The sequence below is a fragment of the Aquarana catesbeiana genome, linkage group LG07 (assembly GCF_042186555.1).
Source record: "Aquarana catesbeiana isolate 2022-GZ linkage group LG07, ASM4218655v1, whole genome shotgun sequence".
Taxonomy (NCBI): domain Eukaryota; kingdom Metazoa; phylum Chordata; class Amphibia; order Anura; family Ranidae; genus Aquarana; species Aquarana catesbeiana.
This window is the reverse complement of record NC_133330.1, coordinates 202,381,552-202,395,085: the sequence shown is the minus strand read 5'-3', so window position 1 is coordinate 202,395,085 and position 13,534 is coordinate 202,381,552.

The window sequence follows — 13,534 nt, the reverse complement described above, 5'->3', positions numbered from 1 at the left end:
CTTGAGTTTGGCCGTTATCTGTATTAATTTCCCCCTTATAACTGGTTTGTGTGCCGCCCATACAGTTTCCGGTGAGACTTCGTCGGTTGTATTAATACTGAAGTACTCTTTAATTGATTCCTCTATAATAGTGCACTGGATAGGGTCACTAAGGATGGTTTCCTGCAGTCTCCACCTGGGGGGTTATTACATCCCGAGGGTTTTACCATGGTCAAAGTGACCATTGAGTGATCCAAAAGGGGAGAGTCCACTATCTTGGTTCTCAGTATCAAGGGGATCGTATGTGGATGAGTAAAAATGTGGTCTATCCTAGCGTAAGAGCCATGAGGTGCTGAGTAATGCGTATAATCCTTGGAATGGGGGTTGGTCTCCCTCCAAATATCAATTAAGCCTTCTTCATTCAGAATTTTTGCTAAGTGTACACTCTGTCTGGAGGGGCGCTTGGGGTTCGATTTCCCCGAACTAGATGATTGTAGGGAGAAATCAAATGCCATGTTAGTATCTCCCCCGAACACAATTGTGCCTTTAAGGTGTGGGCGGAGTTTGTTTAGCATTAATTCAAAAAACGCTTTCTGACCTTTATTGGGGGCATAATAGGAGATGAACGTGTATTGTTCCCCTTCTATGTTCCCTGTGACCAATATGTAACGTCCCATAGGGTCTGAGACTGTCTCTGGCTGTGAGATATTGATATGTCTGGCGAAACATATGGCTACTCCCTTTGTTTTGTTGGAGGCTGAGGAGAGAAAGAATTGCGGGAACTGATGATGAAGGAATTTAGGTTGATAAGTTATGGGGAAATGTGTCTCTTGCAGGAAAAGAATATCGGCGTGCATGGATTTATAGAGCTGGAAAATCTTTCTGCGCTTTATAGGGGAGTTAAAACCCTGTGTGTTATGCGAGATAACCCTCAGGGTTGGATTCACGTTGGACCGCTCACTCATGTTATGTTTGTAGAGATTTCAAAACTAAAAATCGTTTCATACCTTTCTGATAGGAGAGGATTATGCTTATCAGAGGAGATGATGTACCAATGTTGAATGATAGACCTGGGAGGAGAAGCCGTGGGTGTACCTGGAACCTGGAAGCACCCAGAAGCGACGAAAGATAAAGGAGAAGAAAAGGGGTGAAAGAGAGAAAGAGCAAAAACACAAATGTTACAATTACCAGTAATACTACAATATCTTGTACCGTAAAAGAGCATGCAAACAAATTTAAACCAAAAACTCGGGGGTCCCCAGACCCCCCCCAAATCCGAAGGAAGGATGGTCTAGCCATCCTTTACCCTTTATCCTGAGAGGACTGGCACCCTGTTGTTAGAGTAGCAAACCAGGGGACCAGGTGCAAGGTTGTTGCTCCTGGAACCAACTGGAGGTGCATTTAAGCCACCACGGCCCCGCCACCTATAATTTAATGAAACTGAGAATGTAATACGTACCTATAACATACCAATATTAAGAACTGAAAATAACACAGAGCGTCCCTACTGAGAGATCCTTGACCTTACAAACTAACCGAGAGATCTTCAGATAATGCCCTCTCTATCCCGGGTCCCCCCCAATCTGCGAGGGGCCCAGGGTGGAGAGAGGGGGATTTTTACCCGAGGAAATCCACCAACATTCGGTACTCCACATAGGCTGTCAGCCTAAAAAATACCTGGTAATGGAAATAGCCAACTAAGATGAAACAAGAGCTTGAACTTAAAACCTGTGCGACTAAAATATATTTGACCTGTCTAAACATCATGCAACATATTTGGGACTTTGCTGGGGGCCCCCAAATCCCAGTTCCTTACATTTGAAGAAAGATAAGTGGCTGAAGGAAACCTTCTAAAATAGGAGTAACTGGTCGAAAAGGGAACCGGAACAATATTAGGGGGTAACCCCAATCTCCCTCCTCCCTCCACCCTAACCCCCCATGGAAGTAAAAAAAAAAAATGGGAGCCTCTTGTAATATTGGACAGAGGACCTATTGAGGATAGGGGACTCCAGAAAAACGAGTCAGAGTATTCTTGGTGAATCCATCGCGATGGCAGGGAAATGAACCAGAAAGTTCCATCCGAAACGGAGGGAGGCACAAAGGGGGACTTATAGTCCTGTATCCGCAATTTGTTTCCGAAGGGGATTCAGGCTTCAAGGAGGAATGTTTTCTTTGGAACGCTTAGAACTCTGCTTGAGCCAGGTAGGCTGGAGGGGACTTGCCAGAGATGGGCGTTTAGTTGATGACGGTGTACTTCTTCCTGTCTGGGAGTGTGCTGGTTCTTGTGACATCAGGCCCAATTGAAGTAGTAAACGTTCTCCTTCTGCAAATGATGAGAAGCCAAAACTTTTATTTCTGTATGAGAAGTTCAATTTCATTGGAAATGATCACCTGTATAATATTGCTTTCTCGGTCAAAACCTGGAGCAGCGGTTTGAGAGAGCGTCTTCTCTGAACCCTGTAAGGTGATAAGTCTGCAAAAATTTGGATTTTATGACCCATCAGCTTTAGATTATCCAGATATCTGGACCTCCTCATTACCTCTTCCTTAACGGAGAAAAAATGGGGTTTTACAATAATGTCTCTTGGGAGACCGTCCGGGCGTGGGGGTTGCAGTGCCCTGTGGGCTCTGTCCAGCTCCAATCGATGCTCTGATATGTCTGGTATAAGGTCTTTAAGCAAGGTTATTACTGCCGTCTTCACGTCCTTCTCTGTTTCGGGGGGGGGCGCGTATTCTGAAATTGTAACGTCTCGAACGATTTTCGAGATCGTCGATTTTGGCAAAAGCTGTTTCCAGTTGTTCTTGCATTTCTTGTATTCTGTCAGAATTTTGGTTAATTCGCGCCGCAGCTTGGTCCAATCGTTTTTCAATCATGTCTATTCTCTGTCCCAGCTGCTGTAAATCATGGATGGAGGAAGTAATGTGTTCAGCATTCTGAGCCAGGCTCCTTGACAGCAATTGTGAAAAAGCTTCCATTATAGAAGGAAAGTCTGTGGGAATAGTGGCGGCCATGTTCGCTTCAGATACTGATAACAGCAGGCCTGTGTGTGGGTCTAACATTGGAGTGGAGGGGAGACCGTTTTGCATTCTTCCCAGCAGGGAGTCTGTAGATGCTGGAGAGGCTCCCAGAGGAAGAGGGGGGAAATCGGTACCTGGAGATAGTGGTGTCCGTGCCTCCTGATCAACGATGGACTCAGTATCCTCCCCATTGCTGCTGGTGCCTCGTTAGAGCTGCCACCATCTTGGCATAACTGACCGGGCCGGCCGCCGCGGTCATCTGGCTCGTAAGGCTCCGCCTTGCTTGTGCCGTTATCCTAAACGGATTCCCGGGGGTCTCCCCTGCTTGTAAATCCCGGTGTGTGGCTCGTGGGAGCACTCTGGATGCTCCGGTGGTAAGCGCAGGGCCGTGGTTGAGCAGAGCTTCAGTGACCCGCGGCCATCTTAGAAGCTGCCGCGCATGCGCCTATCAGCTTGTATTTTTTAACCTCAAGGAAATTGGCTGGTGTTGGTGTCCCTTGTTAATTTGACATTGTCTTTTTGAAATGTACCTGTCTACTCACATACAAACTGTCCTTTTTGAACTAAAACACATAGCCAAGTATTTGTGATAAAAAAATAGACATTTATTAGGAGCCATAACAAAATAAAGAGGAAGGCAATGCTGGATAAACTGGTGAAATTGGCGAAGCCTTTGTACCCCAGGGCAGACATCAATTATTTGACAGGCAAAATTGGTAGCCTGAGGAGTCCATTTAATAGGGAGCGCAAGCCGGTCCAGGACTCCGAGAGATCAGGAGCAGCAGTAGGTGATATATATGTCCCCAGACTGTGGTCATACCCAGGCCATCACACTCTTGTCTTCCTTCCATGCTTGCTTCCACGCTTGCTTCCGGGCTGTGGCTCTGGTGTTGTGGCAGGAGGTGGAGGAGGAGGTGTGGCAGGAGGTGGAGGAGGAGGAGGATGGTCCAAATCATACAGGTGGGTTTTTGTTTGTGAGTTCGCCCCTCAACCCCTTATTTAGGGCCAGATAGATCACTTCCTCACAAATGAGGCATTGGCCCACTTCCATTTCCTGCATTTTGCTGGCAGCCATGCAAGGCATAGGCCTCTTGAATATTGGGGGTGGTTCTGAGGGCCGCAGTAGCCTCCCGAATCAAAGAAAGTGCTGACTCCTGCACGTTCCTACCCTTCCTGGTCCTTTTTGTTGGAAGGCAGAGGGGAGGAACCTGGGATTCGGTCAGGCTACTGGGCCCGGCCACCTCCTGGCTGCCACTTACCCCTGCCACCTCCTGGCTGCCACTTTCCACAGCCTCCTGGCTGAGGCTTTCCTGTGTATGAAAATGGGACATAGTTTTAGTTTACTGTTCATCAATCACACACAATTTTGAGAAATATGTTGAACAATGCTATACCTGACTCAAGCTGGGCTCCTCCACTTGGAAGGAAGGGTTGAGAGTGATGGCCTGATTTCAGTCTGGTCTGACAGAAATCGCAGTCTGTCATAGTACCACAGTCTGGGGACATAAATGTCATCTGCTGCTGCTCCTGACCTCTGGGAATCCTGGACCTTCTTGCGCTCCCTATTATAAGTGCTACTCAGGCAACCAATTTTGCACTTCGAATAGTTGATGGTTGCCGTGGGGATCTGCGGCTTCACAAATTCCAACAGTTGATCCAGAGCTGCCTGCCTGTTTATTCTATTAGTATAAAAGGGGTGTTTTGTCTGCCACAGACCGGGCAGCTTGTACATATCAATGAATTGGGGGAGGAAGTCGTGATCGTTGAATCGATCCATTTTATCTGCAAGACACAACACAAGACAAACCCTAATGTCAGGCTAAACTCTCATAATATTGTCCCAATATAGACCTCAATCTATAAGCAGCATAGGCCACTGATGCCCCAAGTTAAAATTGTACCTTCGTTAGCACGATCGGCGCTTCCGATACTCCTTCCTCCGCTCACAGATCATAAGTACGATGCACGCGTGTTAAGCTTTATATACACCGCGCATGCATGAAACTCCGCCCGCCCCTGACCTTCTTTCTAGTATATTACCTGCCCCTTCTCTTTCAGCACAGTGGGAGAGCACATGGCGGAGGAAGAACAAGTGCATGCAGACAGCAGCAGTAACAACGAAAGTCCGAAGCCACAAATGTCCCGATCCAGGAGGAGATTTAAGGCCTCAAATATGTCCTTTGTAGAGATGGTGGAGATGGTGGACATCTTGAAGAGGGCTGACTATGAGGGGAAGTATGGACCGTACCCAAATCCAAATGTGAGAAAGGCTAAGATCACGACTAAAGTTGTGAAAAGTCTGCACAGGCATTTTGGGGTACGATGACCCAAGGATCAATTGAGGAAACGCTGGTCAGACCTGAAATTGAGGGAGCACGATCAGTACAGCAGGATCAGGAAACTGCTTCTAAAAAGTAAGTAGTTGTCCTGTGTTCCTATTATTATTATTACTTGCATGCTGCTCCATGTGCTTTTCTTTACTGTTGTACAGTTCAAAAAGGCAATTTTCAGGTTCATGGGCACAGTAATCAGTCGTAGTAAACATCATTCATTTGCCCACTAATATGATGTTTTTGACAGATGCAGGTTAACTACATTTGGTCATGCCTATTTGTATTAATAGAAGTTTAATACATTGTTGTCTAGATGGGTTTGTAACTAGAATGAAATGCAAACTTGATTCAGTGTAAGGAGAGGACACTCAGCAGCTGTTTACACATCTGGACACAGGAGCACTAGTGTGGGACACCAGAACAAACTTTTTAGGGTGTCCCACACAGGTGCTCCAGTGGATACTAGGGGTGTCTTCATGTGTGAAACTTGCACAAAAAAGGTAAGTATTCCAGCTTTACAAAGGGAAAAAAATTATGTCTTCAGCTTGGAACTCTGCCAAAACAGACAATTGTACGACACTTATAAGCAATGTTTCATATTCCTATTTCTGGCCTCAAATATATGTGTGCTAAGTATACCTTTTTTTAATTCACATAGTGGAGAAAAGACTTGGGACATCAGAGGACACCAAGAACCCCACACCCCCCAAAGAAGGGGAACTCAGCACACCACAATCTGGATGAGTAAAAATGTGGTCTATCCTAGCGTAAGAGCCATGAGGTGCTGAGTAATGCGTATAATCCTTGGAATGGGGGTTGGTCTCCCTCCAAATATCAATTAAGCCTTCTTCATTCAGAATTTTTGCTAAGTGTACACTCTGTCTGGAGGGGCGCTTGGGGTTCGATTTCCCCGAACTAGATGATTGTAGGAAGAAATCAAATGCCATGTTAGTATCTCCCCCGAACACAATTGTGCCTTTAAGGTGTGGGCGGAGTTTGTTTAGCATTAATTCAAAAAACGCTTTCTGACCTTTATTGGGGGCATAATAGGAGATGAACGTGTATTGTTCCCCTTCTATGTTCCCTGTGACCAATATGTAACGTCCCATAGGGTCTGAGACTGTCTCTGGCTGTGAGATATTGATATGTCTGGCGAAACATATGGCTACTCCCTTTGTTTTGTTGGAGGCTGAGGAGAGAAAGAATTGCGGGAACTGATGATGAAGGAATTTAGGTTGATAAGTTATGGGGAAATGTGTCTCTTGCAGGAAAAGAATATCGGCGTGCATGGATTTATAGAGCTGGAAAATCTTTCTGCGCTTTATAGGGGAGTTAAAACCCTGTGTGTTATGCGAGATAACCCTCAGGGTTGGATTCACGTTGGACCGCTCACTCATGTTATGTTTGTAGAGATTTCAAAACTAAAAATCGTTTCATACCTTTCTGATAGGAGAGGATTATGCTTATCAGAGGAGATGATGTACCAATGTTGAATGATAGACCTGGGAGGAGAAGCCGTGGGTGTACCTGGAACCTGGAAGCACCCAGAAGCGACGAAAGATAAAGGAGAAGAAAAGGGGTGAAAGAGAGAAAGAGCAAAAACACAAATGTTACAATTACCAGTAATACTACAATATCTTGTACCGTAAAAGAGCATGCAAACAAATTTAAACCAAAAACTCGGGGGTCCCCAGACCCCCCCCAAATCCGAAGGAAGGATGGTCTAGCCATCCTTTACCCTTTATCCTGAGAGGACTGGCACCCTGTTGTTAGAGTAGCAAACCAGGGGACCAGGTGCAAGGTTGTTGCTCCTGGAACCAACTGGAGGTGCATTTAAGCCACCACGGCCCCGCCACCTATAATTTAATGAAACTGAGAATGTAATACGTACCTATAACATACCAATATTAAGAACTGAAAATAACACAGAGCGTCCCTACTGAGAGATCCTTGACCTTACAAACTAACCGAGAGATCTTCAGATAATGCCCTCTCTATCCCGGGTCCCCCCCAATCTGCGAGGGGCCCAGGGTGGAGAGAGGGGGATTTTTACCCGAGGAAATCCACCAACATTCGGTACTCCACATAGGCTGTCAGCCTAAAAAATACCTGGTAATGGAAATAGCCAACTAAGATGAAACAAGAGCTTGAACTTAAAACCTGTGCGACTAAAATATATTTGACCTGTCTAAACATCATGCAACATATTTGGGACTTTGCTGGGGGCCCCCAAATCCCAGTTCCTTACATTTGAAGAAAGATAAGTGGCTGAAGGAAACCTTCTAAAATAGGAGTAACTGGTCGAAAAGGGAACCGGAACAATATTAGGGGGTAACCCCAATCTCCCTCCTCCCTCCACCCTAACCCCCCATGGAAGTAAAAAAAAAAAATGGGAGCCTCTTGTAATATTGGACAGAGGACCTATTGAGGATAGGGGACTCCAGAAAAACGAGTCAGAGTATTCTTGGTGAATCCATCGCAATGGCAGGGAAATGAACCAGAAAGTTCCATCCGAAACGGAGGGAGGCACAAAGGGGGACTTATAGTCCTGTATCCGCAATTTGTTTCCGAAGGGGATTCAGGCTTCAAGGAGGAATGTTTTCTTTGGAACGCTTAGAACTCTGCTTGAGCCAGGTAGGCTGGAGGGGACTTGCCAGAGATGGGCGTTTAGTTGATGACGGTGTACTTCTTCCTGTCTGGGAGTGTGCTGGTTCTTGTGACATCAGGCCCAATTGAAGTAGTAAACGTTCTCCTTCTGCAAATGATGAGAAGCCAAAACTTTTATTTCTGTATGAGAAGTTCAATTTCATTGGAAATGATCACCTGTATAATATTGCTTTCTCGGTCAAAACCTGGAGCAGCGGTTTGAGAGAGCGTCTTCTCTGAACCCTGTAAGGTGATAAGTCTGCAAAAATTTGGATTTTATGACCCATCAGCTTTAGATTATCCAGATATCTGGACCTCCTCATTACCTCTTCCTTAACGGAGAAAAAATGGGGTTTTACAATAATGTCTCTTGGGAGACCGTCCGGGCGTGGGGGTTGCAGTGCCCTGTGGGCTCTGTCCAGCTCCAATCGATGCTCTGATATGTCTGGTATAAGGTCTTTAAGCAAGGTTATTACTGCCGTCTTCACGTCCTTCTCTGTTTCGGGGGGGGGCGCGTATTCTGAAATTGTAACGTCTCGAACGATTTTCGAGATCGTCGATTTTGGCAAAAGCTGTTTCCAGTTGTTCTTGCATTTCTTGTATTCTGTCAGAATTTTGGTTAATTCGCGCCGCAGCTTGGTCCAATCGTTTTTCAATCATGTCTATTCTCTGTCCCAGCTGCTGTAAATCATGGATGGAGGAAGTAATGTGTTCAGCATTCTGAGCCAGGCTCCTTGACAGCAATTGTGAAAAAGCTTCCATTATAGAAGGAAAGTCTGTGGGAATAGTGGCGGCCATGTTCGCTTCAGATACTGATAACAGCAGGCCTGTGTGTGGGTCTAACATTGGAGTGGAGGGGAGACCGTTTTGCATTCTTCCCAGCAGGGAGTCTGTAGATGCTGGAGAGGCTCCCAGAGGAAGAGGGGGGAAATCGGTACCTGGAGATAGTGGTGTCCGTGCCTCCTGATCAACGATGGACTCAGTATCCTCCCCATTGCTGCTGGTGCCTCGTTAGAGCTGCCACCATCTTGGCATAACTGACCGGGCCGGCCGCCGCGGTCATCTGGCTCGTAAGGCTCCGCCTTGCTTGTGCCGTTATCCTAAACGGATTCCCGGGGGTCTCCCCTGCTTGTAAATCCCGGTGTGTGGCTCGTGGGAGCACTCTGGATGCTCCGGTGGTAAGCGCAGGGCCGTGGTTGAGCAGAGCTTCAGTGACCCGCGGCCATCTTAGAAGCTGCCGCGCATGCGCCTATCAGCTTGTATTTTTTAACCTCAAGGAAATTGGCTGGTGTTGGTGTCCCTTGTTAATTTGACATTGTCTTTTTGAAATGTACCTGTCTACTCACATACAAACTGTCCTTTTTGAACTAAAACACATAGCCAAGTATTTGTGATAAAAAAATAGACATTTATTAGGAGCCATAACAAAATAAAGAGGAAGGCAATGCTGGATAAACTGGTGAAATTGGCGAAGCCTTTGTACCCCAGGGCAGACATCAATTATTTGACAGGCAAAATTGGTAGCCTGAGGAGTCCATTTAATAGGGAGCGCAAGCCGGTCCAGGACTCCGAGAGATCAGGAGCAGCAGTAGGTGATATATATGTCCCCAGACTGTGGTCATACCCAGGCCATCACACTCTTGTCTTCCTTCCATGCTTGCTTCCACGCTTGCTTCCGGGCTGTGGCTCTGGTGTTGTGGCAGGAGGTGGAGGAGGAGGTGTGGCAGGAGGTGGAGGAGGAGGAGGATGGTCCAAATCATACAGGTGGGTTTTTGTTTGTGAGTTCGCCCCTCAACCCCTTATTTAGGGCCAGATAGATCACTTCCTCACAAATGAGGCATTGGCCCACTTCCATTTCCTGCATTTTGCTGGCAGCCATGCAAGGCATAGGCCTCTTGAATATTGGGGGTGGTTCTGAGGGCCGCAGTAGCCTCCCGAATCAAAGAAAGTGCTGACTCCTGCACGTTCCTACCCTTCCTGGTCCTTTTTGTTGGAGGGCAGAGGGGAGGAACCTGGGATTCGGTCAGGCTACTGGGCCCGGCCACCTCCTGGCTGCCACTTACCCCTGCCACCTCCTGGCTGCCACTTTCCACAGCCTCCTGGCTGAGGCTTTCCTGTGTATGAAAATGGGACATAGTTTTAGTTTACTGTTCATCAATCACACACAATTTTGAGAAATATGTTGAACAATGCTATACCTGACTCAAGCTGGGCTCCTCCACTTGGAAGGAAGGGTTGAGAGTGATGGCCTGATTTCAGTCTGGTCTGACAGAAATCGCAGTCTGTCATAGTACCACAGTCTGGGGACATAAATGTCATCTGCTGCTGCTCCTGACCTCTGGGAATCCTGGACCTTCTTGCGCTCCCTATTATAAGTGCTACTCAGGCAACCAATTTTGCACTTCGAATAGTTGATGGTTGCCGTGGGGATCTGCGGCTTCACAAATTCCAACAGTTGATCCAGAGCTGCCTGCCTGTTTATTCTATTAGTATAAAAGGGGTGTTTTGTCTGCCACAGACCGGGCAGCTTGTACATATCAATGAATTGGGGGAGGAAGTCGTGATCGTTGAATCGATCCATTTTATCTGCAAGACACAACACAAGACAAACCCTAATGTCAGGCTAAACTCTCATAATATTGTCCCAATATAGACCTCAATCTATAAGCAGCATAGGCCACTGATGCCCCAAGTTAAAATTGTACCTTCGTTAGCACGATCGGCGCTTCCGATACTCCTTCCTCCGCTCACAGATCATAAGTACGATGCACGCGTGTTAAGCTTTATATACACCGCGCATGCATGAAACTCCGCCCGCCCCTGACCTTCTTTCTAGTATATTACCTGCCCCTTCTCTTTCAGCACAGTGGGAGAGCACATGGCGGAGGAAGAACAAGTGCATGCAGACAGCAGCAGTAACAACGAAAGTCCGAAGCCACAAATGTCCCGATCCAGGAGGAGATTTAAGGCCTCAAATATGTCCTTTGTAGAGATGGTGGAGATGGTGGACATCTTGAAGAGGGCTGACTATGAGGGGAAGTATGGACCGTACCCAAATCCAAATGTGAGAAAGGCTAAGATCACGACTAAAGTTGTGAAAAGTCTGCACAGGCATTTTGGGGTACGATGACCCAAGGATCAATTGAGGAAACGCTGGTCAGACCTGAAATTGAGGGAGCACGATCAGTACAGCAGGATCAGGAAACTGCTTCTAAAAAGTAAGTAGTTGTCCTGTGTTCCTATTATTATTATTACTTGCATGCTGCTCCATGTGCTTTTCTTTACTGTTGTACAGTTCAAAAAGGCAATTTTCAGGTTCATGGGCACAGTAATCAGTCGTAGTAAACATCATTCATTTGCCCACTAATATGATGTTTTTGACAGATGCAGGTTAACTACATTTGGTCATGCCTATTTGTATTAAAAGAAGTTTAATACATTGTTGTCTAGATGGGTTTGTAACTAGAATGAAATGCAAACTTGATTCAGTGTAAGGAGAGGACACTCAGCAGCTGTTTACACATCTGGACACAGGAGCACTAGTGTGGGACACCAGAACAAACTTTTTAGGGTGTCCCACACAGGTGCTCCAGTGGATACTAGGGGTGTCTTCATGTGTGAAACTTGCACAAAAAAGGTAAGTATTCCAGCTTTACAAAGGGAAAAAAATTATGTCTTCAGCTTGGAACTCTGCCAAAACAGACAATTGTACGACACTTATAAGCAATGTTTCATATTCCTATTTCTGGCCTCAAATATATGTGTGCTAAGTATACCTTTTTTTAATTCACATAGTGGAGAAAAGACTTGGGACATCAGAGGACACCAAGAACCCCACACCCCCCAAAGAAGGGGAACTCAGCACACCACAATCTGAGGATGTGGAGGAAGGAGAGGTTTATGAAGTGGATGAAATGACCACAACAGGTCAGTGTCTGAGACCACAGCTTCAGGTAATAGATGGATGCCTGCATATTTATCATACATGGTGTGTTTTTTTTTAATTTTAGGTGATGTGGATGTTGTGGAAGAAAAATCTCATTTCATAAGTGCAAGTGGACTCATTGGGGAGATAATAGTGTGCAATCGTGAATTACAGAAGATCAAGGAAGACATCAATGACATTGAAAAAAGACTCAAAAACATCACTGATGTTTTAGGCAGAATCTAAAACACCCCAAATGTTGTTTGTTGTTAAATTTGTGATTTTTCAAACAATTTTAAAGTAATTTGAAAGCCAAATTTTGAAGATGCACACAATGTGTCAACATGTGCTATCTGCCATCACGGGATATCAGTGTACATATTTTGTGGGTGCAACCCGTTCCTCACAACTAAAGTAGATGAGAGGAAAGGGTTGCACCCCCGAAACATGTCCATTGATCCCCCATGATGGAGCTAGCACATGTTGACATTAGGCATGGGATCAGGAGGGAAATCTCCATTTTGACTCCCAGTTTGTGTGCAACTTCAAAATTTGGCTTTCACAGGGGTGACATCACCCCATCTGATGAAGGCAAGATCAACACAGTTTGGACATACTAATGTGTGATATTGCCTTAACTTTGACAAAGTAAGCAGGTCACCTTGTAACTACCTTTGTAAGTTCCTGAGTTGTGTATGTTTTATGGTTTTAAACATGCCTGTTTAACCCAAAAAAGGCTATATACTGTCAAACATAAAAATGTTATACAACAAATATGTTGGTTTGTTCAAAAACCCTTTTCTAACGCACATGTGAATGTGCACAGAGTAAAATGTTTTCTACTCAACAATGTGTGACTTCGTCTTTCTATGCTCAATGCCAGTTTTTGGAGTAAGTTGGTGCTTACAGTGACAATGGGAGTTATAGTATTTACTAAAGACAAATCAACTTGGCACTACAAGTGCACTTTCAGTACAGTTTCAGTGCACTTGCAGTGCACTTGTAGTGCAAAGTGGATTTTCCTTAAGTAAATAACCCCCACAGTGCTCTAAAATTTGCCCCAATCAGGCCATTTTTGGGACTCAAAACAATTAACTCATGGTGCTGAAAAGTATGATTATTTTTTATCATTAATGCATCACATACATTAGCAACAAAAACAATGTGTTTGTGCAGCAGATTCACAACATAATAGTTAGCTTAAGAAGAGATTGTCACCTCATGTATCAAATAAATTACGTTTGCACTATTGAAGAAAATGGCCAAAAAGAAAAGCCCATTGGAGAACCTAGGAGACGGCTAAAAGAAACACAAGCAGTAAATCAAATGAAATATTATTTCATTTTAAAATAAACATTTATTTGAAAAATGTTTCTCAAACATTTGCTGGCATATCAATGGCCCCCCTACCCTCAAAGTATTCCATATATTTTTGACGGACCTCATGGGCGCTTTGGGGGGGCAAGCCAGGACGGCCAGTTTCAAGTGCCGTCAGGGTTTGTTCTTAAAATGCGTCCTCAGGCCCAACTGAGGCCACATAGTTCATTGCATTTCTCATAAAGTTGTGTAGAATACAGCATTCAAGTATTATATGGTTTAGTTTATATTCCGCCATGTTGATTGGCATCAGGAA